The sequence below is a fragment of the Arachis stenosperma genome, chromosome 4, assembly GCF_014773155.1.
Source record: "Arachis stenosperma cultivar V10309 chromosome 4, arast.V10309.gnm1.PFL2, whole genome shotgun sequence".
NCBI lineage: Eukaryota > Viridiplantae > Streptophyta > Magnoliopsida > Fabales > Fabaceae > Arachis > Arachis stenosperma.
Genome location: NC_080380.1, coordinates 140524175 through 140535942, shown reverse-complemented (window position 1 = coordinate 140535942; position 11768 = coordinate 140524175).

Sequence of the window (11768 nt, the reverse complement as noted above, 5' to 3'; positions counted from 1 at the left end):
CTTATCAGGAAGTTAATTATATATTTTATAATATTAAAGTGATATAACACAGCATCCAAATGATACATTTTACCCTCTAAAATGCAGCTTGCAACACACTCTAAAGGAACTTAATCACAACAAAACTACTTATTTGTACTTGGAGAAAAACAAAAGATAGAAGAAAGAGTAACCAATGACTGAGACAATATAACAAACAAAAAGAGCGCAAAGCTGAATAACAAGCTTAGTTAGTTACTTAGTTACCTTCGAGAGTGAAGAATATCTTTGGTTAGTGTAACCACAGGCTCAATGTCCCTCAAAATCTCCTCTTCCTTCTCCTTCCACAGGTGGTACGGGTTTGTAGCCGGTGTGGCGGCAGTGCACCACGCTCGATGCTGAGGTGGCGCAAGAGTGAAGCGAAGGTGCCGATGAAGCAAAAACTGGCGAAGAAGATTAAAAGGAGAAGAACTTTTCATAACTAAAATTTTCCAGAATAATTGCTAATCTAAAAAATTAGGATTCAAAACACAAAAATAGAAAAGAAAAACAGAGGCAGAATCATGAGTACCTGAACAATGATCAGTGGTGATGAACCCTAGCAGAAGAACACCGGCAAATTGGAAGAGACCAGAGATGAACGGCAAGCAAAACCTAGAGAAGCTCGAAACAGCAAATAGCTCAAAAAACAGCAAATAGACACACACAATTTCCTTTTTCTTGAAAAAATCACACACACACACACAATTGAGCAATTAGAGTAGGAAAGGGAAGAATTGAAGTGCGCACCTAATGAAAAGAAACAAGTTTGGCAGCAGATCAAACGCAGAACGAAACCAGATCTTGTACTATGCAATTTTTCGACAAAATGCAGAAAGAAGTAACCGACACAGTGCAAAGAACAGAGAAAGAGAGGAACACGAGGTAACACGAAGAGAGCATAACAAGGCAAGTAGGGAGGAACGCAAAGAGAGAGGGAATGCTTCTTCGCGAGTAGAAAAGGAACCACGAATTTCATCAATTTAGGGGTTAGGTTACCAGTAGCATTTTGTTTCAACATTTTGTTTCAACATTTTGTTAGGAATGTGAAGATGATAAATGAATGAAAGTTTCTGTGTTTGAATAAGTTGGTTTCCTATTGATATATTTAGAGGAAAAATTGAAATTTAAAAGAAAAAAATACATTTATATATTTTAGACAACACTTATAATGAGAAGCTTATTAAAAATTTTAAAGCAATTTTAGAAAAGTGTAATTTATGTACATGATAAGCATTGCATGTGTATTTTGTTGAAGCAACGCCTTTCATGTGTTCTCTATCTAATCAAAGGGAACACTTATGTAGTGTTAGTTAAAGTGTTGCAATAGCAATATTTCATTGCAACAAATATTAAGCATTGTTTTTTATCATTTTAAACAACACTTTTTAAATGTTACTTATAGTATATGTTGCAATAGATAAAAAATATTGTAGTGACTTTTTAAACGAATGAATAGAATAAAATGCTACTTTTATTAAAAAATATTTAAAAAGTTGACAAAAAATAAAATTAACTTTGTAGCTGTAAAAAATGAGTTTTGACTGATAAAATTAACCAAATTCTAAAGATTTATTCAAAGTTTTTAAATTATCCTTTTAACTTAACATATCTTACCTTCAATTTTCAATCTCGATTCTTCACCTAAGAAAATATTTTTCTTTATTTTCATAATAAAAAATACACTTTTTGGCCACTTTTCTCATGGCATAAGCATAATAAAAGATTGTTAATTTGATAAAATCTTAGAAGTCTTTACACATTTATTTTCCATATATTGCACACATATACATATTCCCAGATGCAAACATTAGGAAAGAAACAGAATTACTATCCATATTTTCGTATATTCTAGTCTAAAAATCTAAAAAAAATAACTTTATACAAATTTAGAATAAATTATTAAAAATATATTCAAATTATCAAATCACCGATAAAATTATTTTTAAAATTGTTGACGATAAAAAATATTTTTAAAATGTAATTAAAAATAAAATATATCAATTTCTTTATAAATGACAAGTGAGTTATGTGGTTAACAAACTATTTATATATTTGAACTAATATTTTATAAAAACATTTAAATAATTATTTAGAATATACATTAAAAAAGCCAAAATTCAATCTCTATATTTTTTATTTTTTAAGAGACATTTTTTGGTCATTAACAAAAAAATCACAAAATAATTTTAACTTAATGTAAAATCACCAAATTTCAATGATATAAATGTTTCACTTTTATAATCATATTATAAAAAAAATTATATCAAAATTCAATCTCTAATATTTTTTTGAGAATATATATTTAACGGTTGAATAGTTTTGTTATCTTTTAAAATATTTTAATGATATTTTTATCATGAGCAAATTTGGTGAATACCTTTTTTACCAATTTAATGATTCAGAAGTATCTTTTATTAGGTATGAATACGGATTCGATCGGATTGGATATGGCCAAAATATCTGTAACACCCTAACTTTTAATACCTCATGATCGTACTAAAAGTCCAAGCGCTACTAACCTATATTCCTTTAATTATATACTATGTTTATTTAATATTGAGCCTTTGCGAATACGAACCGAGACTTTAATTAAGGAAACGGAAGGTTTTTACTTTTAATCACTTAATTGCAAAAATATATATATTCACATAGCATGATATACATATTATTTCAAGACTTTCAAAATACAAGTCCTATCTCCTCTAAAAACCAAAACAATAAACGAAGAGGAAAAAATAAAATCTAACAACTCAACTTGTAAACATAATATTTTATGCTCTTGTAGCTCCGCACTAAACCTTCGCACCTGTAGCTGAAATGGGTGGAAATAGGGGGTAAGAATTGGGGAGTTCTTAGTAGAGTCGGGGGTGTATAGTTATATCCTTTTTATATATACTTGATCAGCAACAACAGTCAACAAAGTATGAGCCAATTCAACAATTATAGAACACAAAAATTTTAAAGGAATATAGGTTAGTAGCGCTTGGACTTTTAGTACGATCATGAGGTACTAAAAATTAGGGTGTTACAGATATTTTGGCCATATCCAATCCGATCGAATCCGTATTCATACCTAATAAAAGATACTTATGAATCATTAAATTGGTAAAAAAGGGTATTCACCAAATTTGCTCATGATAAAAATATCATTAAAATATTTTAAAAGATAACAAAACTATTCAACCGTTAAATATATATTCTCAAAAAAATATTAGAGATTGAATTTTGATACCATTTTTTTTATAATATGATTATAAAAGTGAAACATTTATATCATTGAAATTTGGTGATTTTACATTAAGTTAAAATTATACTATGTTTATTTAATATTGAGCCTTTGCGAATACGAACCGAGACTTTAATTAAGGAAACGAAAGGTTTTTACTTTTAATTACTTAATCGCAAAAATATATATATTCACATAGCATGATATACATATTATTTCAAGACTTTCAAAATACAAGTCCTATCCCCTCTAAAAACCAAAAGAATAAACAAAGAGGAAAAAATAAAATCTAACAACTCAACTTGTAAATATAATCTTTTATGCTCCTGTAGCTCCGCACTAAACCTTCGCACCTGTAGCTGAAATGGGTGGAAATAGGGAGTAAGAATTGGGGAGTTCTTAGTAGGGTCGGGGGTGTATAGTTATATCCTTTTTATATATACTTGATCAACAACAACAGTCAACAAAGTATGAGCCAATTCAACAATTATAGAACACAAAATCCAATTACAAGCACACACAATCATAGAAAACACACTCACAAACAAATATGCGTAAACAAGTATGATGCATGTCTATCCCTAGTGCAGGTAATGAGCTCATCTGTCGATTTTGACCCGCTCCCGACGTAACTCAGCAACCTTTCTCTGAGTTTGGTTTTCAGTGTCATAACCTTTGTAAGCAACCTCTGTCTTACAGGTGCGACTCTCTTGAGCCGATGTATGAAAACATAACCTCTGTAAGCAACCTCTGTCTTATAGGTGAGGCTCTCTCTAGCCAATGTATGTAGCGATAACCTCTATAAGCAACCTCTGTCTTACAGGTGCGACCATCCCCTGGATTGGCTGATGTATCTCTGGAAGCAAATCTCAGTGGACTCACCATCATATCTCTGCTTGTTTTCAGTAGATACATAATCATCTTAGCTCGTTCTTTCTTTCGTTTCTTTTATTCCTACTCTCTGCTCTCCTGTGACAGAGATTCTTTAGATTTAGAACTTGAATACCTTAGATAACTTACTTAATTTCTGGTTTAGTTGGATCTTTAAGCTGGAATCTGAGTGTCGGAGTTCTAGAAATGCCTCCGACTTTTCCGGGACGGGACCTTTTATATTAACTATGCAAACACCTTTACTATGTTGAGAATCTCCGATTTTTATTCCGTATATATTTCTGTTACTTTTCAGATGCAGGTCGAAAGACACCTCATTGAGTGTCTAGAGACTTTCCTTACAAGCGAAGAACTGTCTTTTGGGCTGTATTATATTTTATTTTAGGCTATTTATGTATGTTTATAGAATCTCTGCATGTATATCTCGTATTTTGTCCCTCCTAGAGGTTAACTTGGAGAAACAGGTGCTTATTTTGTAGTTTGAATTTTATTTTGGGTTATATATATATATATATATATATATATATATATATATATATATATATATATATATATATGGAACTCCGATCTATATATTATGTTTTTAGCCTTCTTTTGATCTTACCTATCTGTTTAATTATCCTTGCGAGTGCGGCATGATTTCCCGTTTATACTTTTGTTTACCTTATTCTTCAAGACTCCTAGATATGAACTCTTTCAACTATATTTATGTACGTATTTTATTTCTAGAGGTCGTTATACTTTGCCACCTCTGCTTTATGACTTATGCGTAAGGCTCTGTGTCGTATGGTGTTACATTTTGGTATCAGAGCTTCGTTCCTGTAGAGCTTGAGGGACGGACTAACTATACTTCTGAGCATACTCTGAGTCGTGTTTATGTGCTATATAGGATATCTGACTGATAAACATAGCATAAAGTTCACGAGCATGCATTTGGGACTTTGAAGTATTAGACTTGAGATATTGAGACTGATCACCGGAATATCACTTGTTTGGTGTGAACAGTAACCAAATGATGACTCATGGACGCAGTCATGGTCAAGTACAGAGAGGTAATGAGGTAACCGTAACGGTAGGTAGTGTGACTAACTTCATAACTGCGATGATGAACGTGACTGCTGTCGTTAATGCTACTGGTATTGCGACCAACCGAATAGTGGATAGGATGAGACAACAAGTTGGAGATTGAAATAAAGGTAATAATGGACATGATGTGGGAGATAATATTTCGAGTGCAGTGGTACCAATAGTGATAGTGAGTTTTTCGGAATTAGTTAACACAGGTCAAGTAACGGGAGAAAGCTCGAGAAAGACTATGGGGGCAAAGAGTGATCGTCGGGAATCTTACACAAAGAAGAAGGGAAAGAAGATCATACCAAAGAGTTGAAGTTTCAAAATGAATGGTTATGTTTTCCTACATCTTTAGGACCAGCACAATGACCAAGGAAACGACAACCACCAAACACCTGGCAAGGAAAAGCAGGCGAGTACTCAGCTGGATAATTTAAAGTGCTCAAGATGTAAAAGGTATCATCAAGACAAGTCGGCCAGGGCCGGGCTAGGTGTGTGTTACAAGTGCGGAGAATTAGAGCCTATGTTTTGGAAATTTCCACATAGGAAAGGCAGGGATGCAGCTAAATCTGATTCTCAGACACGAGGTAATTGCAAACTAGTAGCTAAATTTTTAACTGTCTTGCATAATATTGGTATGTAGCATTCATTCGTAACGCATGACTAAGTTTTGAGAATCGTGATTTCGAAATGAATGATCAACCGATGACTTCCGATTATTGAGACAGAGTGATATTTGGTTAACATAGCGGAATGGCTAGGTTCTTGGAAGATAATAAATAGAGTGATGCGGTAAAAGCAGGATGAACTATTTTGAGCATTCATTTTGAGTTACATCTAAGGGATCATGAGTGCTGATAATTACGCAGAATTGTTATTCGAATTCAGCAATAAAGAAATGTAGTGGAGAGCAATGACAAGGGTTTATCTTTTAATTGCTAAATTGGTTAGGTGGCAAGCAAAGTTTTGATCGACTCCCAAATAGGAGAGAGTTTCCTGAAGTGTTCCCGAGGATGCACCAGAATTTCTACTGCAAGAAAAGATGGAACTTGTAATAAACTTAGTGCCGAGAGCTGGACTTGTTTTGATTGCATCGTATAACTTAACACCATTAGAATTGGCAGAACTTAGAATTTAGTTGAAGGAGGGTAATAGAAGAAAAATATGTTCGGCCAAGTGTTTCCCTGTGGTGAGTACCAGTTATGTTAGTAGAAAAGAAAGATGATAAGAAGAAGTTTTATGTGAGAAAGAGTGTGTGCCAAGAAATCTTCGCGACTCGATCTAGCCTTTCTTTTGCAAGTTGCATTGGAATTCTATCTTGAATTCCATCTTGAAAAACGAATTGATCATCTTCCCAATTTTATTCCTTAATTGCATGAATCTTATCTCTTCCGAGATGAGCCTGAGCTTATCTTGGTATAATCATGTAATCCTTGAATCTAAGGAACTTGCTGTGAATGAAGTTGCTCTCCTTCGCAAACTGTATTCTTCTAAAATCCACTGAGACTTACCTGATTTGCTATGCCTTGTTCTCTCTATCAAGGTCTTGATTTAAATTTCTTTTTGAGTTGTACCTTAGTTCCTCTTCTTGTGCATTTCGTTATTTATGTACAACTCTATTTGACTGCATACAAGACCTTCTTTTGATCTTTTGTGAACATCATTCGTGTTGCTCGTTCATCTCTTTGAAACTAACATCTTTTCAAAAATCAACTTGAGATGGAATTTACGTCACGTACAACTCCTAGATGCAACCATTAAGACGTTAGTTTCGTAGAGCAATATTTATGAACGTGGAAGACAGGACTTGTAAGTATGCGACATCAAGAGGAGTTTTGGAGCTTTAATTCTTATCGATCATATTGCTTGTGATTAAGTTGACTCGCAAGAATGCACCATTCGTATGGATTCCCGACCATGAAGAGAGTTTTTGAACTCGGAATGAGAGATTGATTACAGCACCAACACTAGTGTTACCTGAACTTAATGAACTATTTTAGGGTTACTGCGATGCATCATTGAAGGGATTAGAGTGCATGTTGAGGCAATATTGTAATAAGGTGACAGACGCTCTGAATAGGAAGTCTCTAAATATTGCTTAGATGTGGATTCAAGGGGAAGAATTGTTAAGTGAGTTTAGAGTCTTAAGTTGGGTGTTAAGAGAGTGGCTGAGGGTGTTGGGCTGAATTAATGGCAATTATAAGCAATGGTGAGGCTGAAGTTTGGAGAACACAGCAAGATAGTAAGAAGCTACCAAGGATGTTGAAGTCTGTTGAACAAGAAAATCAAGAAGAAGATCGAGAGAGACAAAGAAGGAGTTGGAGGTACAATGGAATGATTTGCATGCCGAATGTTGTAAGTGAAGGCATAAACTGTGGCCTGAAGTTCTCAAAAATGGATTTTTGACTTCATCCTAGAGTTACTAAGATGCACCACGAATTAAAGCAGATGTTTTGATGGCCTGGGATGGAAGGTGGCGCAGCATCACTTGCGACCAAGTGCCTGACGTGTCAGAAGGTGAAGACAGAGCATTGGAGACTGTAAGTTAAGAAGATAGTAAGGTTGCACAAAGTGTTAATCGCTTCTGTTTTGGTGTGAACCCGGAGAATCAAGTATCTTAGGTCCTGAAACGATAGCCGAGACAACAAAAAAGAGATCAAGCAAATTTGAGTTAAGATTCTCATTACAAAAAGCCGACAGAAGAGTTATATGGACCTGAGAGAAAATCTTTCAAATTTGAAGAAGGAAGTCCTGTATTCGTGAAGCTTGCTTCAACAAACTGGAACTGATGAGCAAACAAAATTGAAGTCGAAGTGTTATAGGACCTGAGTTAGTGGCAAAAAAAATGGACTGTTTCAGATTCTAAAGAGGATTGGGTCGGTGGCTTATCGGGTAACTCTACCCCCACATATTTCAAACCGGTACGACGTATTTCATGTCTCGCAGTTTCAAAAATACGCTTCTGATGCCAATCACATTTTAGAACCTGAACCAGTGTAACTGAAAGAGGATCTAACGCGTCAAGTAACTCCGGTTAGAATTGACAATACCGATATTAAGCGGCTACGCGGAAAAGGAATTTCGTTAGTAAAGATTGCTTGGAGTTGAGCTGGAATTGAGAAACACACCTGGAAACTTAAGCCATAAATGAGAGAAGACTACCCTTACCTATTTTCAGGTAACTTAATCTGAATTTTGGGGACAAAATTCTTAATTATGTGGGTAGGATATAAACTTTGAAAAATTAATAAATAATTAGCCAATAAATTAATTATTATTCAAAGAAATTAGAAAATTAAATTTTATAGTTTAGAAAAGTAGAAACATTAAAAATACAAATTTTGACACTAATTTTAAAGATTTTAGCAAAATATCAAGCCAACAGACCGAATCAAACTCAAACCAGGCCCAAGGCTCTATATATAAACCAAGATCCAGCCTTATTCTTCCTAATAGTTCCCTTGAAACACGTCGAATTTGTAGGAGAGGAAGGAAATAACTTAACCCTTCCAAAAATTCAATCGTCCGTAACTTTCAGTTTCAAAAATTGGAGATTTGGTTATTGAAGAATTATATGATTTTGATGATTTAGGTGAACTCTAGCGATGGATAATCACCGGGTTTTGTCCATTTGACTCGTGAGTAATGGTAAGAAAATCCTAACCCTTGTGAATTGGTGATTTAGTGAGCTCAATGTTAATTATAGTGATATTGTGTGAAATTAGATTATGTTCTTATTGATTTGGAGTTCAATTAGGCAGTTTGGAACGAAATCCGGGTGATTAAGCTTGAGAAATTGATATTTGGAAGTTTGGAGCTTGTGAAATGAGAGGTTTTTTATGTGTTCCGAGTTTAGGGAGAAATCGGCCAAGGTATGGTTTTAGTTTCTCGTAGTTAATGTTTAATGCCACATAAAAACTTAGGCTAGACGACCTTAAGTTAGGAATAAACTGAATGAATTATTGATGGATTATGTATACGATATATGGTATATGATGTGTGTATAAAGGATGAATGAATTTGTATGTGTTGAATTATGTCTTTGATAAGTATAAAAAAAATAATTAAGATTGTTGATGTGTTGAAAATTGATGGTAGGTTTGTGAAATTGAATTGAATGGATTGGTTGAAAGATGTACGATTTGATTTTGTAAACGGTTTGCTATTAAAGCTGGTAGGTTTTTGGAAAAGATTTATTATTGGAATTGGTTTGATTTTGAAATAATTTGATATTGGAAATTATTTGAATGATTAAGAGGTGTTTGGTTTGGTAGTTGGAACCCTTGAAGGGTGGCAGAAGTCCAAATTTTAGAGAAAATGCTGTCAAAATTTTTATGAAAATTGGAGGTTTCGTTTGTAGTGGTTATTTAGAAACGTTTGGGTTTAAGGATTTTATAATTTAGTTTTGAGTTATTAAGAAAACGATTACGTTTTGAGTTTGATTTATTTAGAAAAGAGTGAATTAAATTTTGAATATGAATTTTTGATGAATGATGATGACATTGAGACTATTTGTTGACTCTCTGTCGCAAGATGTGATCGGACACTTTAACTCCTCAGGTTCCCCCATAGGCATATATATATTGAGCTTGGAGTTTTCTCATGAAATATCATATTATTGAACTTGGAGTTTGACTCCATAGAATATATATTATTGAGTTTGGAGTTTGACTCCATGGATATTATTTTTTAGCTTGGGGATGCATGCTCAGAGGGACTGTCTAATGGTTAACTACCAGGACATGTCGGGCTAGCTATATAACCGATAGATGAGACTCATCAACCATAGGACAGGCATATATCATATGCATTTGTTTGTTTTGTTTGAGTGTGCATTGTTTTGGTTTGCTTAACTGCTTAACTCTACTTATTAACTACTTGTTCTACTTGCTATAATTGCACCTTTATTTGTGTTTTCCTTACTTGAATTGTATGTGTATGTTTTTTGAGAGACTCTCTTGGCGGAGGTGTTGGGAGGGGGGAGTTGTCCACCGGTGATTTGGAGAGTTTGAGGAGATAGAAAGTGAAGGGATAGGTTAAAGTTAGATTTAGAACTTGAACATCTTAGATAACTTACTTAATTTCTGTGTTAGTTGGATCTTTAAACTAAAATCTGAGTGTCAGGGTTCTAGGAATACCTCTAGCTTTCCCAGAATCTTTTATATTAACTATGCGGGTACCTTTACCATGCTGAGAATCTCCGGTTTTGATTCCATACATATTTTTGTTGTTTTTCGAATGCAGGTCGAAAGACATCTCATTGAGCGTCTGGAGACCTTCCTTACAAGCGAAGAACTATCTTTTGAGCTGTATTATATTATGTTTTAGGCTATGTATATATATTTGTAGAATTTTCGCATGTATAACTCCTATTTTATCCCTCATAGAGGTTGACTTGAAGAAACAGGTGTTTATTATATAGTTTGAGTTTTATTTTGGGTTGTGTGTATATATATATATATATATATATATATATATATATATATATATATATATATATATATACTCTGGCCAACCTTAGTTTCGCAGGTCGAGTCTGGAGCTTGATATTTGTATTTTGGAACTCCGATTTGTATATTATGTTTTTAGCCTTCTTTTGATCTTATCTATCTGTTTACGATTATCCTTGCAAGTGCGACACGATTTCCTGTTTACGCTTTTGTTTAGCTTATTTTTCATGGCTCCTAGATATTAACTTTTTCAACTATATTTGTGTACGTATTTTATTTCTAGAGGTCGTTATATCTTGCCACCTCTACTTTACGACCTAAACGTAAAGTTTTGTGTGATAGGGTATTACAAAAGTCAACCTATTTTATTGTCTTGTAACTTCAAAGAATTCACAACACTGTCATAAAAATCTAACAATTAAGAAAGAAAATTCATTACAATGGGCATATTCATTTTAACAAATATTCTTATATCCAATACTATAAAAAATATACTGGCCATCTTTAATTACTACAGGTTCAACTTTTATCGACAGTGATAGTATGCCTAAATTGAGATATTTTCGAACTATAGTAATCATCAAGCAGCACAATCAATGAAACATTCGTCCGTGCCTTCTCATTTTGAGTACATTTATACATGAAAGAAATTATACATAAAGAAAAAAAAAAGAAAAATTTGCAAGAGCAATAAAAATGATGATTCTTATAATTTTGTGTGGCCATCTATATATAGTAGACCAAAAGACTATGATTATTTAACGAAATTAATTTGTATTCATTGCATTCAATTTGAATAAGTAAAAAATATCTTATTTTAATTTAGTCCTTAGTTCACATGATTTGAATTTGACTCGATATATATGATTTAATTTGATTTAATTATTAGTTGAAAATATCTCTTTGTCTATTTTATTCATAAATTTATTATTTTAATGACTAATAAATTAATTAAATTAATTAATTAATATACATAATAAATTTGGTTTATTAAAACTAAAGAAATAAATTGAAAAATACTAACAAAACGTTAAAAATAAATTAAAAAATACTACCAAATCAAATTGATATAAATTATAATAAATTGTGTGATATTTAAATATCTAATT